Below are 18,819 nucleotides of genomic sequence, written 5' to 3'. Positions count from 1 at the left end.
GTTTAATACCCCTGATATATCTAATAGCCTGTTGCCATCGACATAAGAGGTTTTACTAAATGGATTTATGTAGTGATTCGGTCTATACAATAAAAATATGATTTTCATTGGGCGGAGGAAAGGTTCTGCTATTCTTTTTTTTGGAGCTTTGTTTGTGTTGATAAAGTGGCTAAGAGCCTATCCACTTCTATGTGGATGTGACAATGTGTGTTCTCGCATTCTCTAATGCATATCACAGTGTATGTGCAGCCAAAATGTGTGTTCTTAGTATTGGATAGAGTGTGGAAGGGTTAGAACTGCTTTTGGGTTTTTATTGCTACTTGGGGCTCATAGAGATTTCCTGTTGACGACACCTTACCAGACAAATGTGAAGGAAAGTCTGTAACAGCAACACAGACTGAAATAAGAATTTTTTTGTATTGACATACACTTTATGGGCTTGCTGTGTTATTAAAAGTATGTCTAAACCCCAAAACAAAAATGTCATATATTGCAGCTTACCTGTCCTTAAATGTGATGGCTGCATTAGTTTTATTTCCATTTTTATCTGATGATCCCCCCAATCCCACAATTCCTGTCAGAGGGTTGTGGGATATGGTTTTCTTGCACCGGGGCCCTGAGGGTTCTAGTTACGCCTCTGGATATATTCTCACTATATTTTATCTACGGAGAAGCAGCGCCACCACCCTAGGATGAGACTTCAGATCATCTCCCCTGCTCTTCATTTCTTTTACACAGAGGGATGGATAGTTGGGAAAGCTGATAACATTGAGATTTAAGTTCAATCAGGAAGTGACAAGTACATTGGATTTCTTGCAGGATCAAATCGTATTTTTCTGCACTTACTAAAAGTGTTCTTAGCCTGAAGAAAGGAAATTAAAGCAGAAGTATCAGGAGAGTAAAATGTACTCTTCTAGTTTGAGCAGGCGTGTAGCTTGAGAACTGAGTGTCCATGAACAGCTAATCACTCAGCTCATGGGCTTCTCCCTCAGGGATTCCCCCCTCCCCTCTCTGTTCCTCCAGCGCTCATTGGAGGCGGGCACAGCTGTCTCTGACTCTAGAGAGGCAGAGCCAGCTTTCAATCAGGCAACGGGATGGGTCCCGACAATATTGTTGGGATCTTTCCGGGCTGAAGCACGGCTCTGATCTGTCAGCATATAGCGGGCGGTAGCACACTACATGCTGACTTTGAGTCACAGAAGGACATTATATATAATGTAAATATACTCCTGTAACCCAACAGAGAACTAAAGCCAAAAAAGGTTTGTCTATAGTTCTATTTTAATGCAGCTCTACATCTTAGGACTGGTAAGCTGCACCACAGGGACACAGATGACTATAATTCCTGACAGGGGCTCTAATCCTTCCCTGCTATTTCCAAGAAATAAAATGAGGAAGGAAACGGCAATGGCAGCCTCCACATTTAGTTTAGCACAGGTTTACTTTAAAACCCAACTCTAAGCTTGCCCACCCCAATTCTCTTCCTTACCCCCTGAAGACCCCGGGCAGTATTTCATTTATTTTATTTTTTTAAGTACCCTTTCCAGAAGTCTTTGGGCCAGTCTCACGATGCTACAAAGTCCTCTTTGCTTCTTGTCCTGCTGGTCCTGATACAGAGTCATGATGGCACCAGTGCAGCTTTCTGCATCATTGCACGACCTCCTTAGTGTAAGAGTGCATGGGTGCCGCACTCACAGTATGTCCTCAGTCTTCTGGCTTCAATATTGCCCAACTGTGGACATGTTATGGCAAAAAGAGCTCACTGTTAGGGACAGCACCAGAGAGGAGATGAGTAATGAAGCCTGAGCTGCTTTTTTTAACACATGCTGGGGAACATTTAAAAAATGTAGCCCAGAGTTGAGCTTTAAAGTGTATCTATGGTCAAAACCCAAAAATAAATATGTATTTTCATATTGAATTTCCATATGTTCTATTCAACTCCAAATAACCACATCCATCTAGAAGGTTGTAAACTTACTTATTGAAGATGCCCATAGGATGGACTTCCTAAATGCACTGACACCATTTCACTCAGCCCTGTGAATATGAACTTCCTGTCACCAATCTCACAGAGCCTGCCTTCTGAACTACAACTCAATCTCTGAACGATGTAACATCATCATTGCTTGCTGGAAGCAATGCATGGTGGGATATGTAGTCTTGAGAAATGGAGATTGCATCACATCAAACAGCAGGAAAAGACACAAAGCACACTGGGAATCCAGGAATTTGTTGAATGTGATGGGCAGACAGAAGGTTAGCACTCACTACATAAAAGGGATGTATTCTAGTAAGCTTTGATTGTATTATCAGAGACAACTCTACTATGTATTCCTATTACAATGCTGATGTTATAACAGGAGAGGATATGCTGGGACTTTACAACTCCTTTAAAGAATAATAGATAATATATCAATAACATCTTTATTTTTTCATAACCACTCTAAAGGCATTTTTAGCTGCCACTTCCCTGGAGAACATACTTCCCAACTCTAAACAGGTCCTATGAGCCAAGCTTCCAGTTGACTGAAGTTGTATCCCGATCCTTTGTACATAAATACAAATCTGTTGGCAGGTAAAACGGCTCCAATATATGGATTCCAAGTGCGTATTTAGCTGTTTGCCTGGAGTTCAGCTTTACAGAACTGAGAGGTATAATCTAATTTAGTAAATCTCCTATAATGGAGATGTAGAGCACTAACAGTATCTTAAGTACACCTCTTCTACATCAACATGTCCGGGGTAATTATTTAAATATGCTGCCAGCTATGCTGATAAACAGGCCAATGACTGTGGAAGGAGCAAAGTGCTGGAGTGCAGTGATTAGAAAATCTGGAATTATTCTGAAAAATGAGCCTCTGTGTCTGGGCTTCACAAGTCCTCCACTGGAAACTGATGTAAGTAAGACAGATTAGCATAACACAGCATTTGACAGGATCCTTCACTAAAGGAATAAACGGAACATTAGCTCTTAAACATAGACAGGGCAGAAACAGTTCTGACCACAGAGTGAAGAAAATGTTGAACGGGTTTAGGAGATTCATGGTTTTAATTTTGCTTTACTAAAAACATAGAAAGTTAAACTGAACTTGGCTGTCCGTCTCACTAACTGACAAATCCTTTCCCAAACTGGTTCAATATCCTTATTTTTATCACTGGTTGGTCCAACAGAGATAGCAAATACCATAAGGGCACGTTCACATTGTTGCAGCGCATTAATGTGCGTTGCCGTAAGCTTTAGAAAGTTAAATCTTTACTCCAGTCAAGGAAATTAAAAATATTTCTGTGGATGGGACTTTGAAGGTGTAAAACAACAACAGAGGATACATTGAGGGGAAGTTATCAAAACTGGAGCAGACAAAACCTAGAGCAGATGTGCATGACAACCAATAAGCTTCTACCTTTTCATGTTCAAAGCTTAAAGTGACACTAAACTCAGGAGTTGAAACTTAAACATTCATTAAAGTACTTTAACTATTAATAAAAATTTAACTTATTTGTGTTTCACTCGGCTGTAGATCCTCAAATCATCTTTGAATGGGTGCTGACACTGTCCTTCCTTCTGGAGGGTGGCTACTTTTGTTCTCCATGGTCCCTGTGTGTGTGTGTGTTGTAAAGTAGCCACCGCTCCAAGCTCACTCCCAGGATGGACTACAATCCCAGGTTTAGTTCACCAATTTGTATTGAGATTGCAGTTCATGGCAGGAGTCAGTTTGGAGTGGTGGCTACTTTACAACACACACACACACAGGGACCATGGAGAACAAAAGTAGCCACCCTCCAGAAGGAAGGACACTGTCGGCACCAATTCAGAGATGATTTGAGGATCTATAGTCGGGTGATAAACAAACAAGCTACATTTTTACAATGCTTTATTATGGTTGTGGTTGACTGCTCTTTCTTGAATTGCAAGTAGCAGAGTTGGTTGATTCATTGAAAACAATGTACTGCCTTGGTGGCTGATATCTTTTTTGTTTTCAAACTTTTTATTAGACTTTTTGAATACAATCATCAGGTGGCATATAGTTAAGATTACATCATTACGCATAGGTAGAAGACATATACACATTGCAATGTCATGTAATATTTCCTATTAAACATACATTTTCTGAACCTGTAGACTGCATTACTAACCAGGAAAGAGAAGGTGCCACTCCCAGAAAGAACTAGGGGGTGGAGAGAGGAGGAAGAGTTCCGGGAGTCCGGAGGAGAAAAGATGTTGAGAAATCAAAGAGAAGTGAGGTTCTGTAGTCAGCAGAGGAGGCCCAAATGTCTAGAGAGATGTCAGACTATCTGAGGACAGAGTAGGATGTGTGTAGTCAATACATGGTTGCCAGATCTTCGCAAAATGTTTGTTAGTATCCAGAAGGATACTTGTTAATTTTTCGTTTAGGAAAAAGAAGTCCATCCGCCACTTAACCTCTGCAAATATATGACACCTTACCAGTTACAAGATGTGGCAACTTAATTATTATTATTTATTTATTAAAGGTATCTATATGGTACCATTCATTTACACAGTGCTTTACATACTGTACATTCACATAAGGCCCTGCCCTGAAGGAGCTTACTCTCCAAGGTCCCTATCTCTTATGCACATCTAAGTTCTGGTAAAGTATGCAGTTATGGTAAGTTATGCAATGCAATTAATTTTTGTTCTTGGGCTTAGTTATGCTTCAGTATAGGGATTGAAGGCAGGAAACGGTTAAACAATGTAGGTAAAGTCATGTGGAGTTCAGACATGTGTCGTCAGGCAAAGTTCCCCTTTAACCCAAAACCTCAAAGGCAAACATGACCAGCTCGGTCTCAGGGAGCCCAGCCCATGTCTTCAGCTTCGGGCTGGCGGGTGGCCCTTGAGGACACTTCTCCGGCAGTTTTGATGTACGACATCATTAGCGCCTTGGCAAGTCATATTTACATGATGAGAGTGGCGTTTTCACTCATTAGGACAATAGTGTGTGATAAACAATGTCCTCTGGTAATGTAAAGAAGTAGAGCAGTCATTAAAATGATGCATATTATCACTTCATGCTTCAATGAACTGTCCGTAGAATTAGGGGAACTCAAGGTCAGCGCTGCTTTTACCATCTGCATTGGGTTCTGTCCAACAAGTCAGAGATTTGTGATGAATGAGGATGTCAGGTAGTACAAGTAACTACAGTATGACATAAGGTAGTGACAGACCTGGATATATGAGAAATGCCAGGAAGGTCCAGACCTATGGTGGCAATATTTAAAGAGGAGGCGTGGAATGTTTAATTACCATATCAGGTTTCCTTTTTTTGTCAGGTTTTTTGGTTTCTAGTAAACAAAGCTACAATAAAGAACATAACCTGTCACATACTTACAGTAAGGTCGCAATGTTTAAAAAATAAGGAACTGATATTTTATTTTTTGGAAATTATATATGGTCTTTTTATATATTCCATTGAGGAGAGGAGCACAATCAACATAGTATTGCCAGTTGCCCATGTTGTGATATAGTGAGGAGTATGTGAAGTGGACCTTGCATGAAAATACAAAAGGCTCAAAATAGTACTGAAGCCAATTTTTTTTCCAGCTTTTAAATTTTGCTTAAGGGCATAACCCCAGTCAGCTTTTTTTTGCCATCTGCGATCCACTGGGGATATTCCCTTCACTTCCTGTTTGATATCCACAACAGGAAGTGAGAGGAAGTCCTCCAAAGAGAGAGAAATCCCTGGTGGTCAGCAGGGTCGCCAGAACTATTGTCCCCATTTGAAGATTTCCCATCTGTTCCTGTTATGATCACAATCCAATTTGGGGATTTTCTTTCACTTTCGGTGATAATAGTCACCAGGAAAAGTGAAGACTTTGAATCTCCCAGACAGCAATAAACCTAGACAAGAGTTCTAATCCTTCTCCACTCGATATGAAACTAAAACAAATGTTTTGGCTTTATTCCCACTTGAACTCAGCAAGCTAACACACCATGAAAATGTGACAACCATATATCCTTCAATCATACCACCTTCCCATACAAAGCACAACGTTAACTAAAAGAAAGCAAACTTCAGGAGAAAAATGAAACATATACATACCTTACATACATACCTTACACCCCAGATTCCGGCTGCTTCCTGTAAGCACCAGTGGTGTCACAGAGTCTGACTGTGGGATTCTGGGAAAGGTGAGGATCCCAAAGCACATAAAAAGTAATTCCAGCACTATGCAGGGGGCATCTTCTTTTGAGATTTGGCATCCTCGTCCTAGGTGCTGAGGACATGAGTATAATTGTATATTTTCTTCTAATGTTTGCTTTATATTATATTTAACTTTATATTTAACTCTCTAGCTTTTTTTACATGGAGGGTGAGGCTCTAAAAGATAAGCGGACCTTGCAGTTTCATGTGGAAATACTGTACATATACCACCACCTGGTAATTTAGGATGAGCAATACCCCTATTCTTTTTCCCCCTAGCAAGACATTTTCTCAAGGTTCCAAACTCAGAGTTGACCAGCAATTATGACGTGTGATGGTGTGTTAGGATAGTCAGAAAGTCATCATATTCATCTTCATCATCATTATTTAGCCCCGCAAAGGCACACACAGCCATTATCTACAGTATTTCAACATCATTCCTATCCTATATCTAGAGATGTTCTGAAATGAGGGGACAACTAGGATTATTGTTATACAGCTAGTTCTATTTTCCTACTAATTAGGGTAACTTGGGAACTAGTTGGTCTTTGAAGCTACCCATGGTCATTGCAATAAACAGAAGAAATAGGGGCCACTTGCTTTCTGCCCAGATGTAGTCTTGTGTAGAAAATAATCAGATTGTAGACAGACTAGGTGGTAGAGGTGATGCAGGTGCCAGTAGAAGAAACCACAATATGGGGGTGCCAGGCATCTGACACTCCTGGAAGTGTTGAATGCAGAAGGGTCTGGCAAGCTTTGGCTGTTCAAGAACGTGAACCACAGACCACAGACCAGGAAAGTATTAACTATTTTCTTTGTAAGTAGGTTGTTTTGTGTTTTTTTGTTTTTAATGGTGACAGATTCACTTAAATTACTGACTCATTATGGTTTTTTTTTAAATTCTTTTAATATTTCTTGTGACAAGTCCATAAATAGGTATAGGAGGAAAAAAAAACTTATACTTGAAAAGGCTCCAAAGAACCATGTGAATGGTCTGCGAACTACAGTAGAACCTATGGAGAATAATTCCGCCTCCACGTAGACCTTGGTCACACTCGATGCACCAGGTGAAACCAAACTGTATTTCCTTGTACTTGGGTGCTGTTCAAGGTGGATGAAGTGATATACGTGATACAAGCAACAAAATACCCAATTGACCTCTGAAGCCAAAAAGCCATTTGGAGATTTTTAATCATAACAAAAATGTTTTGGTAATATTTTTCTTAGGGATGCACAGATACCAGTTCAGATACCAGTGCTGATACTTGGCATTTTCACGAGAACTACCAGGGTTGCAGCCGTTGCAGCTGGGACCAGGCCCTGGTGCTCCACCACTGTCCTAAAATCATTAGTCTGTATTGTTTTAGAAAAACTGTCACATGACAATAAACAAAAACGTATCAGTAATTGGTATCTGTGAGGACAAGTATTTGTACTTGGTCTGGAAAAAATTTATATATATATATATATATGTATATATATATAAAACAAATCATACTTTAAAACAGGGATGCAGAAATCCCAGGAGCCCCGTAGCCATTGCTCCTTAAAAATGACAGCTGCCTCCTAACGTTTGAGTTTTTCTCTAGTCTGGTAGCTGGAAGGGTATCTCTACTTGTACTTGTACACCAAGTATGGTACTTGGTATGTGAACATCCATAATTTTTCTATATATTTTCGAAATTATGTTAAGTTTTATTTTTTTTTAGCCAGCAGATGGAGCTCTGGGTTCCCTTTGTTATGTTTATCAGGCTAACATTAACTGCTGTGCTGAAAGAGACCCAGGAGATTACATCCTGACTAAACCCAAAAACAAAAATGTCATATGTTGCAGCTAACCAGTCCTTAGATGTGGTGGTTGTATTAGTTTTCTTTTTTGGCCTTTTTTTTCTTTCTTTTTTTAATCTAATGAATCTGCCAGTCACAATTCCATTCCTAGAGTGACAACACAAACTCACTATACTGTACTGGGACAAGAGAAACAGGAGAAGACTACATGATCCTGCCCCTTTCCTCTTCTCCGTTTCCCTTGGTTTGTGACACAGCTTCTGCTGTACTGTCTATTTAGAATAGACAGACATAATGCTCTGTCTCACCAGTGTCAAGATGACTCCTGTATTAAATATTTATTGGTACATTAATGATATATGAATAGAAAGAAAATTATATGAAACAGCAGTTCAAAAACTTATAGACCAAAAATAAAATTGATCATAAACATTAAAGTTTCTTTCAGGCAAAGCCATTACTCCACAAAGCTGTCTTTAGAATGGTAGCTTGTATGTTGCATAGCAATAAGATTCATGTACTGCTTTGATATGCCAGGTTACAGCTATTTTCCACTTAATAATATAGAAGCACTAAGAGTAAAATATTTTGCTATGTTTGTCTGTGATCTCCAGCTGTGCAAAATTTGCAGTAATATTTGTATAATCAGCCCTTAAATACAATTTTCCACATTGAGGGGAATTAAATTCTATAAGAAGGAAGACGTTTTGATCCTTTCCACCCTGCACTAGATTGTCTTCTTAGGTGACCCATATACATGATAATGGTGGTCTGAAGAAACAGGCGAATTCAAGACCAATGCTTGCTCATAGGAGAGATCATAAATAAATAAAAATCATTCACAGTGGAATGTTGCTAGAAAAATCGATGTGTAGAGATGGATTTTTTGGGCAATTTTCCTCCAGAAAATCTTGTCAGGCTTCTATTTTTTTTAATCATAAGTTAAAATGTACCTTCGGGCACACAGCTAAATATAAAGGAGAAATACATATATCGGGGCTTTTTTACTGTCCATCCCATCTAGAGATTTATACAGCTCTATCACACATCATATCAGGGAAGATGCTATCACTTTCCCCGTTAGAGACTGTAGAAGAAATACAGTGTTGCCTTCTCTCCACTTTCCACTCCCAACCTGCTGCAGCAGCAGAATGTTGAGGTAAGCTCTCTGCACATTTTTCTCTCTCCTCCTATCACCATATTTCTTGTCAACACATTTGCATGCAACACACCTGATTGGTTCCCAGTCCTGCCCCTTCTTCTCACTAAGTGCTGTTGTATTGAGGATTACAAGAGGCACCAAGTCAAATTCAGTAGACATGTAAGCTGCGGAAAATTTGGTTCGGTTATTTCTTTAATTCGGGATTTGGATCCCAAATTCAATTCGATTCAGGTTTGGGATTCGGACAAAATTCGGGATCCCAATTAGCATTCGGGATCCCAATTTACGAATTGCATTCGGGAGCTCCCGCATGGCATTTGCGTCTGTGAGCCAAAGGCTGGGTTCACACCTAGGCGTATCGAATATGCGCATTTGTCGCGCGTTTTGTGATGCGCATTTTTACCGCGATTCGCGGTAAAAAACCGTGCGACAAGCGCGCGTTTCCGAGGGCTACCTGGCTGTATCCCAATGGATACACACGACAAAAACGCCCCAAAGAAGCTCCTATACTTCTTTGGGCGTTGGGCGTTTTGTAGCGCGTTCATACGGCCTGTAATACGCCCAGGTGTGAACCATACCCATAGAAAATAATGGGATTTCGGTGTTTGAGCGTTTTGCAGAGCGTAGGAACGCGCTACAAAACGCCCAGGTGTGAACAGGGCCATATACATATATTTCTAAAGCTGAGGTTCCCAGACCTGAATGGCATTCAGGAGCTCTCGAATGCAATTTGGAAATTCGGATCCTGAATACCATTCAGGTCTGGGAGTCTCAGCTTTAGTATTATATGTATATACTGTATATGGCTCCCATGTTGCCATAACGAAAATTTGTGTTCAGACCCATTAGGGTGCTTCTATCTGAAAAACACATCTGATTGGCTAGAAAAGTTAGATTCCGATTCAGTTTCGTTTTTGATCCGAAATTTGGAAATGGAAATTTGGATTCAGACACATTTGGATGCATTGGGATTTGGAAAATCTGATGTGTCTGAATGTCCGAATTTCGGAAAATTTGTCTGAATTTTGATTCAGAACAAAACGAATCGCACATGTCTAAAATTCAGCGACTTCCACTAGCTGCTTTAAAAATGAATGTAATAATGTATTAGTTAATATCTAGTTGCAATAATCTGTGCCTTTTATATCTGCCTGGATAATACTTACAACTAAACATTTGTAAAAAAAAGTTTCCTGCACCTGGAGGGAACAATCTGATATCATTTGGCAATGCTGCATGTACATTTTTCAAGCAATTAATCTTTTCTGCATTACTGCTGTTTATGGAGCAATCAAGATTTTTCGCATAACTGTTGTGTGTCTATGGGCAGCCTACCTCGCCTTATCTTCTGGGATCAACTGTCTTATATATATATATATATATGTATATATATATAAAACAAATCATACTTTAAAACAGGGATGCAGAAATCCCAGGAGCCCCGTAGCCATTGCTCCTTAAAAATGACAGCTGCCTCCTAACGTTTGAGTTTTTCTCTAGTCTGGTAGCTGGAAGGGTATCTCTACTTGTACTTGTACACCAAGTATGGTACTTGGTATGTGAACATCCATAATTTTTCTATATATTTTCGAAATTATGTTAAGTTTTATTTTTTTTTAGCCAGCAGATGGAGCTCTGGGTTCCCTTTGTTATGTTTATCAGGCTAACATTAACTGCTGTGCTGAAAGAGACCCAGGAGATTACATCCTGACTAAACCCAAAAACAAAAATGTCATATGTTGCAGCTAACCAGTCCTTAGATGTGGTGGTTGTATTAGTTTTCTTTTTTGGCCTTTTTTTTCTTTCTTTTTTTAATCTAATGAATCTGCCAGTCACAATTCCATTCCTAGAGTGACAACACAAACTCACTATACTGTACTGGGACAAGAGAAACAGGAGAAGACTACATGATCCTGCCCCTTTCCTCTTCTCCGTTTCCCTTGGTTTGTGACACAGCTTCTGCTGTACTGTCTATTTAGAATAGACAGACATAATGCTCTGTCTCACCAGTGTCAAGATGACTCCTGTATTAAATATTTATTGGTACATTAATGATATATGAATAGAAAGAAAATTATATGAAACAGCAGTTCAAAAACTTATAGACCAAAAATAAAATTGATCATAAACATTAAAGTTTCTTTCAGGCAAAGCCATTACTCCACAAAGCTGTCTTTAGAATGGTAGCTTGTATGTTGCATAGCAATAAGATTCATGTACTGCTTTGATATGCCAGGTTACAGCTATTTTCCACTTAATAATATAGAAGCACTAAGAGTAAAATATTTTGCTATGTTTGTCTGTGATCTCCAGCTGTGCAAAATTTGCAGTAATATTTGTATAATCAGCCCTTAAATACAATTTTCCACATTGAGGGGAATTAAATTCTATAAGAAGGAAGACGTTTTGATCCTTTCCACCCTGCACTAGATTGTCTTCTTAGGTGACCCATATACATGATAATGGTGGTCTGAAGAAACAGGCGAATTCAAGACCAATGCTTGCTCATAGGAGAGATCATAAATAAATAAAAATCATTCACAGTGGAATGTTGCTAGAAAAATCGATGTGTAGAGATGGATTTTTTGGGCAATTTTCCTCCAGAAAATCTTGTCAGGCTTCTATTTTTTTTAATCATAAGTTAAAATGTACCTTCGGGCACACAGCTAAATATAAAGGAGAAATACATATATCGGGGCTTTTTTACTGTCCATCCCATCTAGAGATTTATACAGCTCTATCACACATCATATCAGGGAAGATGCTATCACTTTCCCCGTTAGAGACTGTAGAAGAAATACAGTGTTGCCTTCTCTCCACTTTCCACTCCCAACCTGCTGCAGCAGCAGAATGTTGAGGTAAGCTCTCTGCACATTTTTCTCTCTCCTCCTATCACCATATTTCTTGTCAACACATTTGCATGCAACACACCTGATTGGTTCCCAGTCCTGCCCCTTCTTCTCACTAAGTGCTGTTGTATTGAGGATTACAAGAGGCACCAAGTCAAATTCAGTAGACATGTAAGCTGCGGAAAATTTGGTTCGGTTATTTCTTTAATTCGGGATTTGGATCCCAAATTCAATTCGATTCAGGTTTGGGATTCGGACAAAATTCGGGATCCCAATTAGCATTCGGGATCCCAATTTACGAATTGCATTCGGGAGCTCCCGCATGGCATTTGCGTCTGTGAGCCAAAGGCTGGGTTCACACCTAGGCGTATCGAATATGCGCATTTGTCGCGCGTTTTGTGATGCGCATTTTTACCGCGATTCGCGGTAAAAAACCGTGCGACAAGCGCGCGTTTCCGAGGGCTACCTGGCTGTATCCCAATGGATACACACGACAAAAACGCCCCAAAGAAGCTCCTATACTTCTTTGGGCGTTGGGCGTTTTGTAGCGCGTTCATACGGCCTGTAATACGCCCAGGTGTGAACCATACCCATAGAAAATAATGGGATTTCGGTGTTTGAGCGTTTTGCAGAGCGTAGGAACGCGCTACAAAACGCCCAGGTGTGAACAGGGCCATATACATATATTTCTAAAGCTGAGGTTCCCAGACCTGAATGGCATTCAGGAGCTCTCGAATGCAATTTGGAAATTCGGATCCTGAATACCATTCAGGTCTGGGAGTCTCAGCTTTAGTATTATATGTATATACTGTATATGGCTCCCATGTTGCCATAACGAAAATTTGTGTTCAGACCCATTAGGGTGCTTCTATCTGAAAAACACATCTGATTGGCTAGAAAAGTTAGATTCCGATTCAGTTTCGTTTTTGATCCGAAATTTGGAAATGGAAATTTGGATTCAGACACATTTGGATGCATTGGGATTTGGAAAATCTGATGTGTCTGAATGTCCGAATTTCGGAAAATTTGTCTGAATTTTGATTCAGAACAAAACGAATCGCACATGTCTAAAATTCAGCGACTTCCACTAGCTGCTTTAAAAATGAATGTAATAATGTATTAGTTAATATCTAGTTGCAATAATCTGTGCCTTTTATATCTGCCTGGATAATACTTACAACTAAACATTTGTAAAAAAAAGTTTCCTGCACCTGGAGGGAACAATCTGATATCATTTGGCAATGCTGCATGTACATTTTTCAAGCAATTAATCTTTTCTGCATTACTGCTGTTTATGGAGCAATCAAGATTTTTCGCATAACTGTTGTGTGTCTATGGGCAGCCTACCTCGCCTTATCTTCTGGGATCAACTGTCTATTGTACCTGTGCATAATAGGTCCTGACAAACTGATAATATAAACATAGGAGGACTTTAAAGTAGGGGCAGTGCTACAGCATAGAGTGCAGTAACTTAGCCACCCCTGATAGGGTAAGAAAGGAACAGACACATAGAGGTCATTCAACCTTTTTTTTTCTATGTAATTATGCTACTGTGCTTTATAGCACATTCCATGTCTGAGTTCCTTCAGGGGGAGGACTTGGCTAGCCTTGCTTTGGTCTGTTTTAAGGAGAGGCTTCCTGGCCAAGTTGTCTCCTCAGCTCATTTGATGTTATGGGGTTGATTTACTAAAGGAAAATAAGCTGTTCACTTTGCAAGGGAGTTTGCACTTTGCAGGAGTAGTTTGCCCTTAGCTTGGTGAATGTGGTGACATTTCACAATGCAAAGAATACCTGATCATGTACAAGAAAACTAAAAAAACTGTATTTTTTCTTGCACCTGAGCATCACCTCATTCACTTGCAAAGGGGTCATCAATACGTGACGATACACAGTTTCTATCCTACCGTGCCGTCACCAAGATGTGATGCTACCACTCTCATTCTTACCCTGCACATAGATTTTCCAGCTTGTGGGACAACAATCTAAGGCCAGCAGACTGGGAGCAGTCGTCACTCAGGTTTGGTTAACTCCGCAGTTAACCCTTTACACAAAATAACAGCTGCCACCATGAGCCTTAACGGAAAAACGAACTGTTCCCAGCAAATGCTGTGACAATTCAAAACTTAAGCAATGCTTGTGATGCCAACTGTCCCTTCAGACAGGAATATAACAAGTTTTACAATATGGTAGCACTCTTCACAGAGACAAGGATACTTTAAGTTCTTACTTAGAGCGTAGATCTAAGCTTTAAGAAGAATCAGTGCGATCAGTGTTTCCTGAGGCATCTATATGTATTCTCTTCATTAATGTATCACCCCCAAGTTATGAATGCGGAGTGAAACTTGTAAAATAGTTTTAGTGTCATGGTTATTTGAGGGTCATTTGCTCCTTATCAGGCCAGGCCATCTATGGGTAATACCTAGAATCTGTCACATGATAATTAGCCAGTGTTCTAGCTTACTTAGTGCTTTACGATACCCTGCCCCTAAACCATTACACAGCCATAAAATGCTATAATACAGGTCTGATAATAATCTCTGTTGCTTTGGAATTTGTAGACTGTCTAAAAAATGAAACACATCTATTTAATGGGCAGTCTGATTTAATTATTAGGTGGTCATAATAAACTGGCCACTCAGTGTATATGTATATATATATGTATATATATATCTATATATATGTATATAGATATATATATATATATATATCTACATAGATATCTACATAGATATATATATATCTCAAGCTAATCTTTTACATCATTTTTATCAATACATCCTGACCCGGTCCAAGGTTGAGCTGTGTTTGAGTGGGCCTATAGCAGGGTGTGATTAGGCTGGTCCATCTCAGAGCAAGACCACTCTAATTATTGGTAAACACTCTTGAGCTGCTAGACCTAAAGCAAGTTTGTTACTTTTAAGTCTCTTTTAGGGCAGCAGGGGCCCTTAGTTCACCACTGTCCATTCATAACTGCAACACCAGTTACAGTTTAGAGTAGACAAATCCTTTAGAAGTTGTCTTGTTAAATTTACAAGATACATTTGCACAATGGCGTGCACATAATTTCACCAGCAGAGTTAAACATAACACCCTTCAAATAAATTAGATGTTCAATCCTATAGTGGAATTAAACCTTCTTTTTTGCATATGTGTACTGCTAGCAAGCAGTACATATATGCAAAAACATAAACATTGCCTCTGTCCCCGCGGGATGCTCCTGTCTGAAGATCTGAAGATTCTCGAGCAGATGAAGGATGATGGGGTGGGCGCAAGCGCAGTAGAGATCTTGGCTGGGAGAAGAGGAGAGACACATCGAAAGTCAATGCACGCAGCCCCGCAGCATGCACGCACACAGACACCGTGGGACACAGCAGACACAGCAGTCAGCACTGGATCAGAGACCGGCACCAGTGCTGGAGGGACTCCTGAAAACTACTTGAAAGAAGAAGTTGATCGGATCAGGAGGCATCATTTTAGGTAAGTCCTTAAAGCACCATTGTCACTTTAAGTCTAAGAGATATAACAATTGTAGAAACATTTTAAGCCACTTCTGAATTTGACCAAGACTTGAATGAGTCCCTGAAAGGGTATTCTGTATTCTTGGGCTATCAGAGGCTTTGATAACTCTCAGCATTTTTATCTGACTGTTATGTCCAGCATTGCTTTCAAGGTCATGTGCCAAGCCTGTCTCTTTTGTTCTCTCTTATTTCCCCAGAGGATTGTTCTAATTTTATGGCTCAGTGCTTGATCTCTGTCTTACCTTGAATCACCTGGAGGCATAATCCAGCTGATCTGGGGAGCTTTGTTGGTCTCATCGGAGGTATAGGGGAAGGTGCATGCTGGAGGACAATATTTCTTTCTTTCTAAAGTGAATGCGTTCTTAGCACAAAGGGATCTCTACATTGGCGAAGCTGTGGAAAAATAGAAGAAAATGCCCTGGGCAGATAAACATACAATTCGACTGACATTTGTTGCTATGCTGACTAAATTTGCCACTTACTGTGGGGCACTTGCTCATTACTGTGCATCCTTTGCTCTGAATGGACATTACCAGTGAGAGCATGTTTTTGTTTTCTGTAGCACCATAAATGTTGCTGAAGATGAAGACTTGGATTTTTTCTTGAAGAAGAGTATGAGGCGCCCAAACTTTGTTTCATAAGATATACACCAGAGCCAAGGCTATGCCACCAATGAGGCCAATTGAAGTGTTCTTCTCAGAAGGAGCTCTAATCTGAGCCCAGAGTGGTTATAATGGCAAAAAAAACACCTATAACACCTTTCCCCCCCTGCACCGCCCTGGCCAGAGCAACCAATAATGGAACTCACATTGGACAGTAGGATGAATTTTAAGTAAAGAGTGGGGCTTATCTGTCAGGTCGCCTTCTATGATAGGTTGCTAGAGGTTTTCTCGTCACACTGGACAGGAGTTTAACTTTGCATAAGTTATAGCAGAAACCTTATTAATGGAATTTATTCAAGTTTATCTGTAGCCATTTTTCCCCTTAGATTTGGTTATAGTAGATAAAAGTTAAAACATCTTTCAGATTTTTCTTGTTGTCAATGTCCCCGTTGAGGAGATTGTCCCTCTGTTTTTCTTCATGACCATGATAACCAGGGCAAAAATGTCCCAAACCCAAAATGTCACTGGAACAGGAGGCGAGAGGACATCCTCCAATGGTGACAAGTGCTCTAGTGGCAAGAGGCTAGGAGATTTTCCCTCACTTCCTGTTGTGTCTCTGGAAATAGGAAGTAGTGGAAATCTTCCAAACAGAACATTTATATGCATATAAATAAAAGCAAAATCCAATCCCTGACTACGAATTACCCAATCCAAATCCATTCCAAAACCAAAAAACAATGGTTATACATACACTTTAAAGCCCATTTCCGACTTTGCAGAGGTATTTTCAAAAAACATAAGCCTGCAATGTACACCGAGTGTACATGAAGCAGGCATATGCAGTTGCTGTATATGAATACAGAAACATACATTTTTTGTAAGCTTTTCTCTTCATAGCCTCATGGAAATGGCCATATCTGTGCTTTGCAAGCAACGCGTGCAATAGTATTCATAGTGGCAACCCAACCCCCCGTCCCTGTCCCCGGACAGTGTTTTATGTGTGAAGGCAAAGCTAGTGTTAATGATCTTGTTACTCAGAATCACAGGGAGGGAAGCAGCTGTTTACAACCTGCTTTACAGTCCGACCCCGGTGTCAGACTGAATTTTGATTCAGGTCTAATAAAACTGTCATAAAAAATGAAAAAAGCCAGCAATGTGATTCTTGAACATGTACACACATATACATCATTACTGCATCACCTCTTCACTACCACATTAATGCTAATCACTTACAAAGGTGCATATGCGATTGTTTCTTTTAAAATTCCAATGCTTCTTTAGATAAAAATCACCTTTTTATAGTCTCGGTTACAATCAGAAATAAATGCATACTTCTTTTTATTCCCTTCTGGCAATACATCTCAGATCTAAGTATTAATCTGCTTTCTGGCCTTTCCTCTAATACCTTTTGTATAACCCCTTCTATTGCTGTCTCATCATAATTCCTCTCAGCAAGTCTATTTGCAATAATCGTAGCCTTTTATAAAAACAAAAGCTATTGTCTGTTGTTTTGGAGTTCTCGCAATGGTGTACAGAGAACACTGAGCCAGTCACATCATTCCCTGTACAGAGGAGCGTACACTTTAATGCAGAATGGCACCGTTTGTAGGGGGACTACAAATCCCAGCAATACATTTATACAGCAATGCAGAACAGTATATGAATTGGACTGGGCTTAGTTGCGCGCCGGACTCTGGGCTTAGTTGAGCATGGGCTCTGGGCTTAGTTGCGTGCCGGTCTCTGGGCTTAGTTGAGCGCCGGACCCTGGGCTTAGTTGCGCGCCGGACTCTGGGCTTAGTTGAGCATGGGCTCTGGGCTTAGTTGCGTGCCGGTCTCTGGGCTTAGTTGAGCGCCGGACCCTGGGCTTAGTTGCGCGCCGGACTCTGGGCTTAGTTGAGCATGGGCTCTGGGCTTAGTTGCGTGCCGGTCTCTGGGCTTAGTTGAGCGCCGGACCCTGGGCTTAGTTGCGCGCCGGACTCTGGGCTTAGTTGAGCATGGGCTCTGGGCTTAGTTGCGTGCCGGTCTCTGGGCTTAGTTGAGCGCCGGACCCTGGGCTTAGTTGCGCGCCGGACTCTGGGCTTAGTTGAGCATGGGCTCTGGGCTTAGTTGCGTGCCGGTCTCTGGGCTTAGTTGAGCGCCGGACCCTGGGCTTAGTTGCGCGCCGGACTCTGGGCTTAGTTGAGCATGGGCTCTGGGCTTAGTTGCGTGCCGGTCTCTGGGCTTAGTTGAGCGCCGGACCCTGGGCTTAGTTGCGCGCCGGACTCTGGGCTTAGTTGAGCATGGGCTCTGGGCTTAGTTGCGTGCCGGTCTCTGGGCTTAGTTGAGCGCCGGACCCTGGGCTTAGTTGCGCGCCGGACTCTGGGCTTAGTTGAGCATGGGCTCTGGGCTTAGTTGCGTGCCGGTCTCTGGGCTTAGTTGAGCGCCGGACCCTGGGCTTAGTTGCGCGCCGGACTCTGGGCTTAGTTGCGCACCGGACTCTGGGCTTAGTTGCGTGCCGTTCTCTGGGCTTAGTTGCGTGCCGGTCTCTGGGCTTAGTTACGAGCCGAGTTACAAGCCGGACTCTGGCCTTAGTTACGCGCTGGACACAGGACCCACCTGAGACCCCACACAGCCCACCTGAAAGTGACCCTGCAGAGCACACCATACATGCTGCACAGCCCATCTGAGACTCTCTATGGCGGGCTCTGCAGTGGTCCCAGGTGGGCTAGTTGGGGCTGCATCTCCCTCCCAGCTCCTCTT

The sequence above is a fragment of the Nanorana parkeri genome, unplaced genomic scaffold (genome assembly GCF_000935625.1).
Source record: "Nanorana parkeri isolate BGI_ZX_2015 unplaced genomic scaffold, ASM93562v1 scaffold482, whole genome shotgun sequence".
NCBI lineage: Eukaryota > Metazoa > Chordata > Amphibia > Anura > Dicroglossidae > Nanorana > Nanorana parkeri.
The sequence above is the reverse complement of the archived record's forward strand: the minus strand, read 5'-3'. Positions refer to the sequence as shown.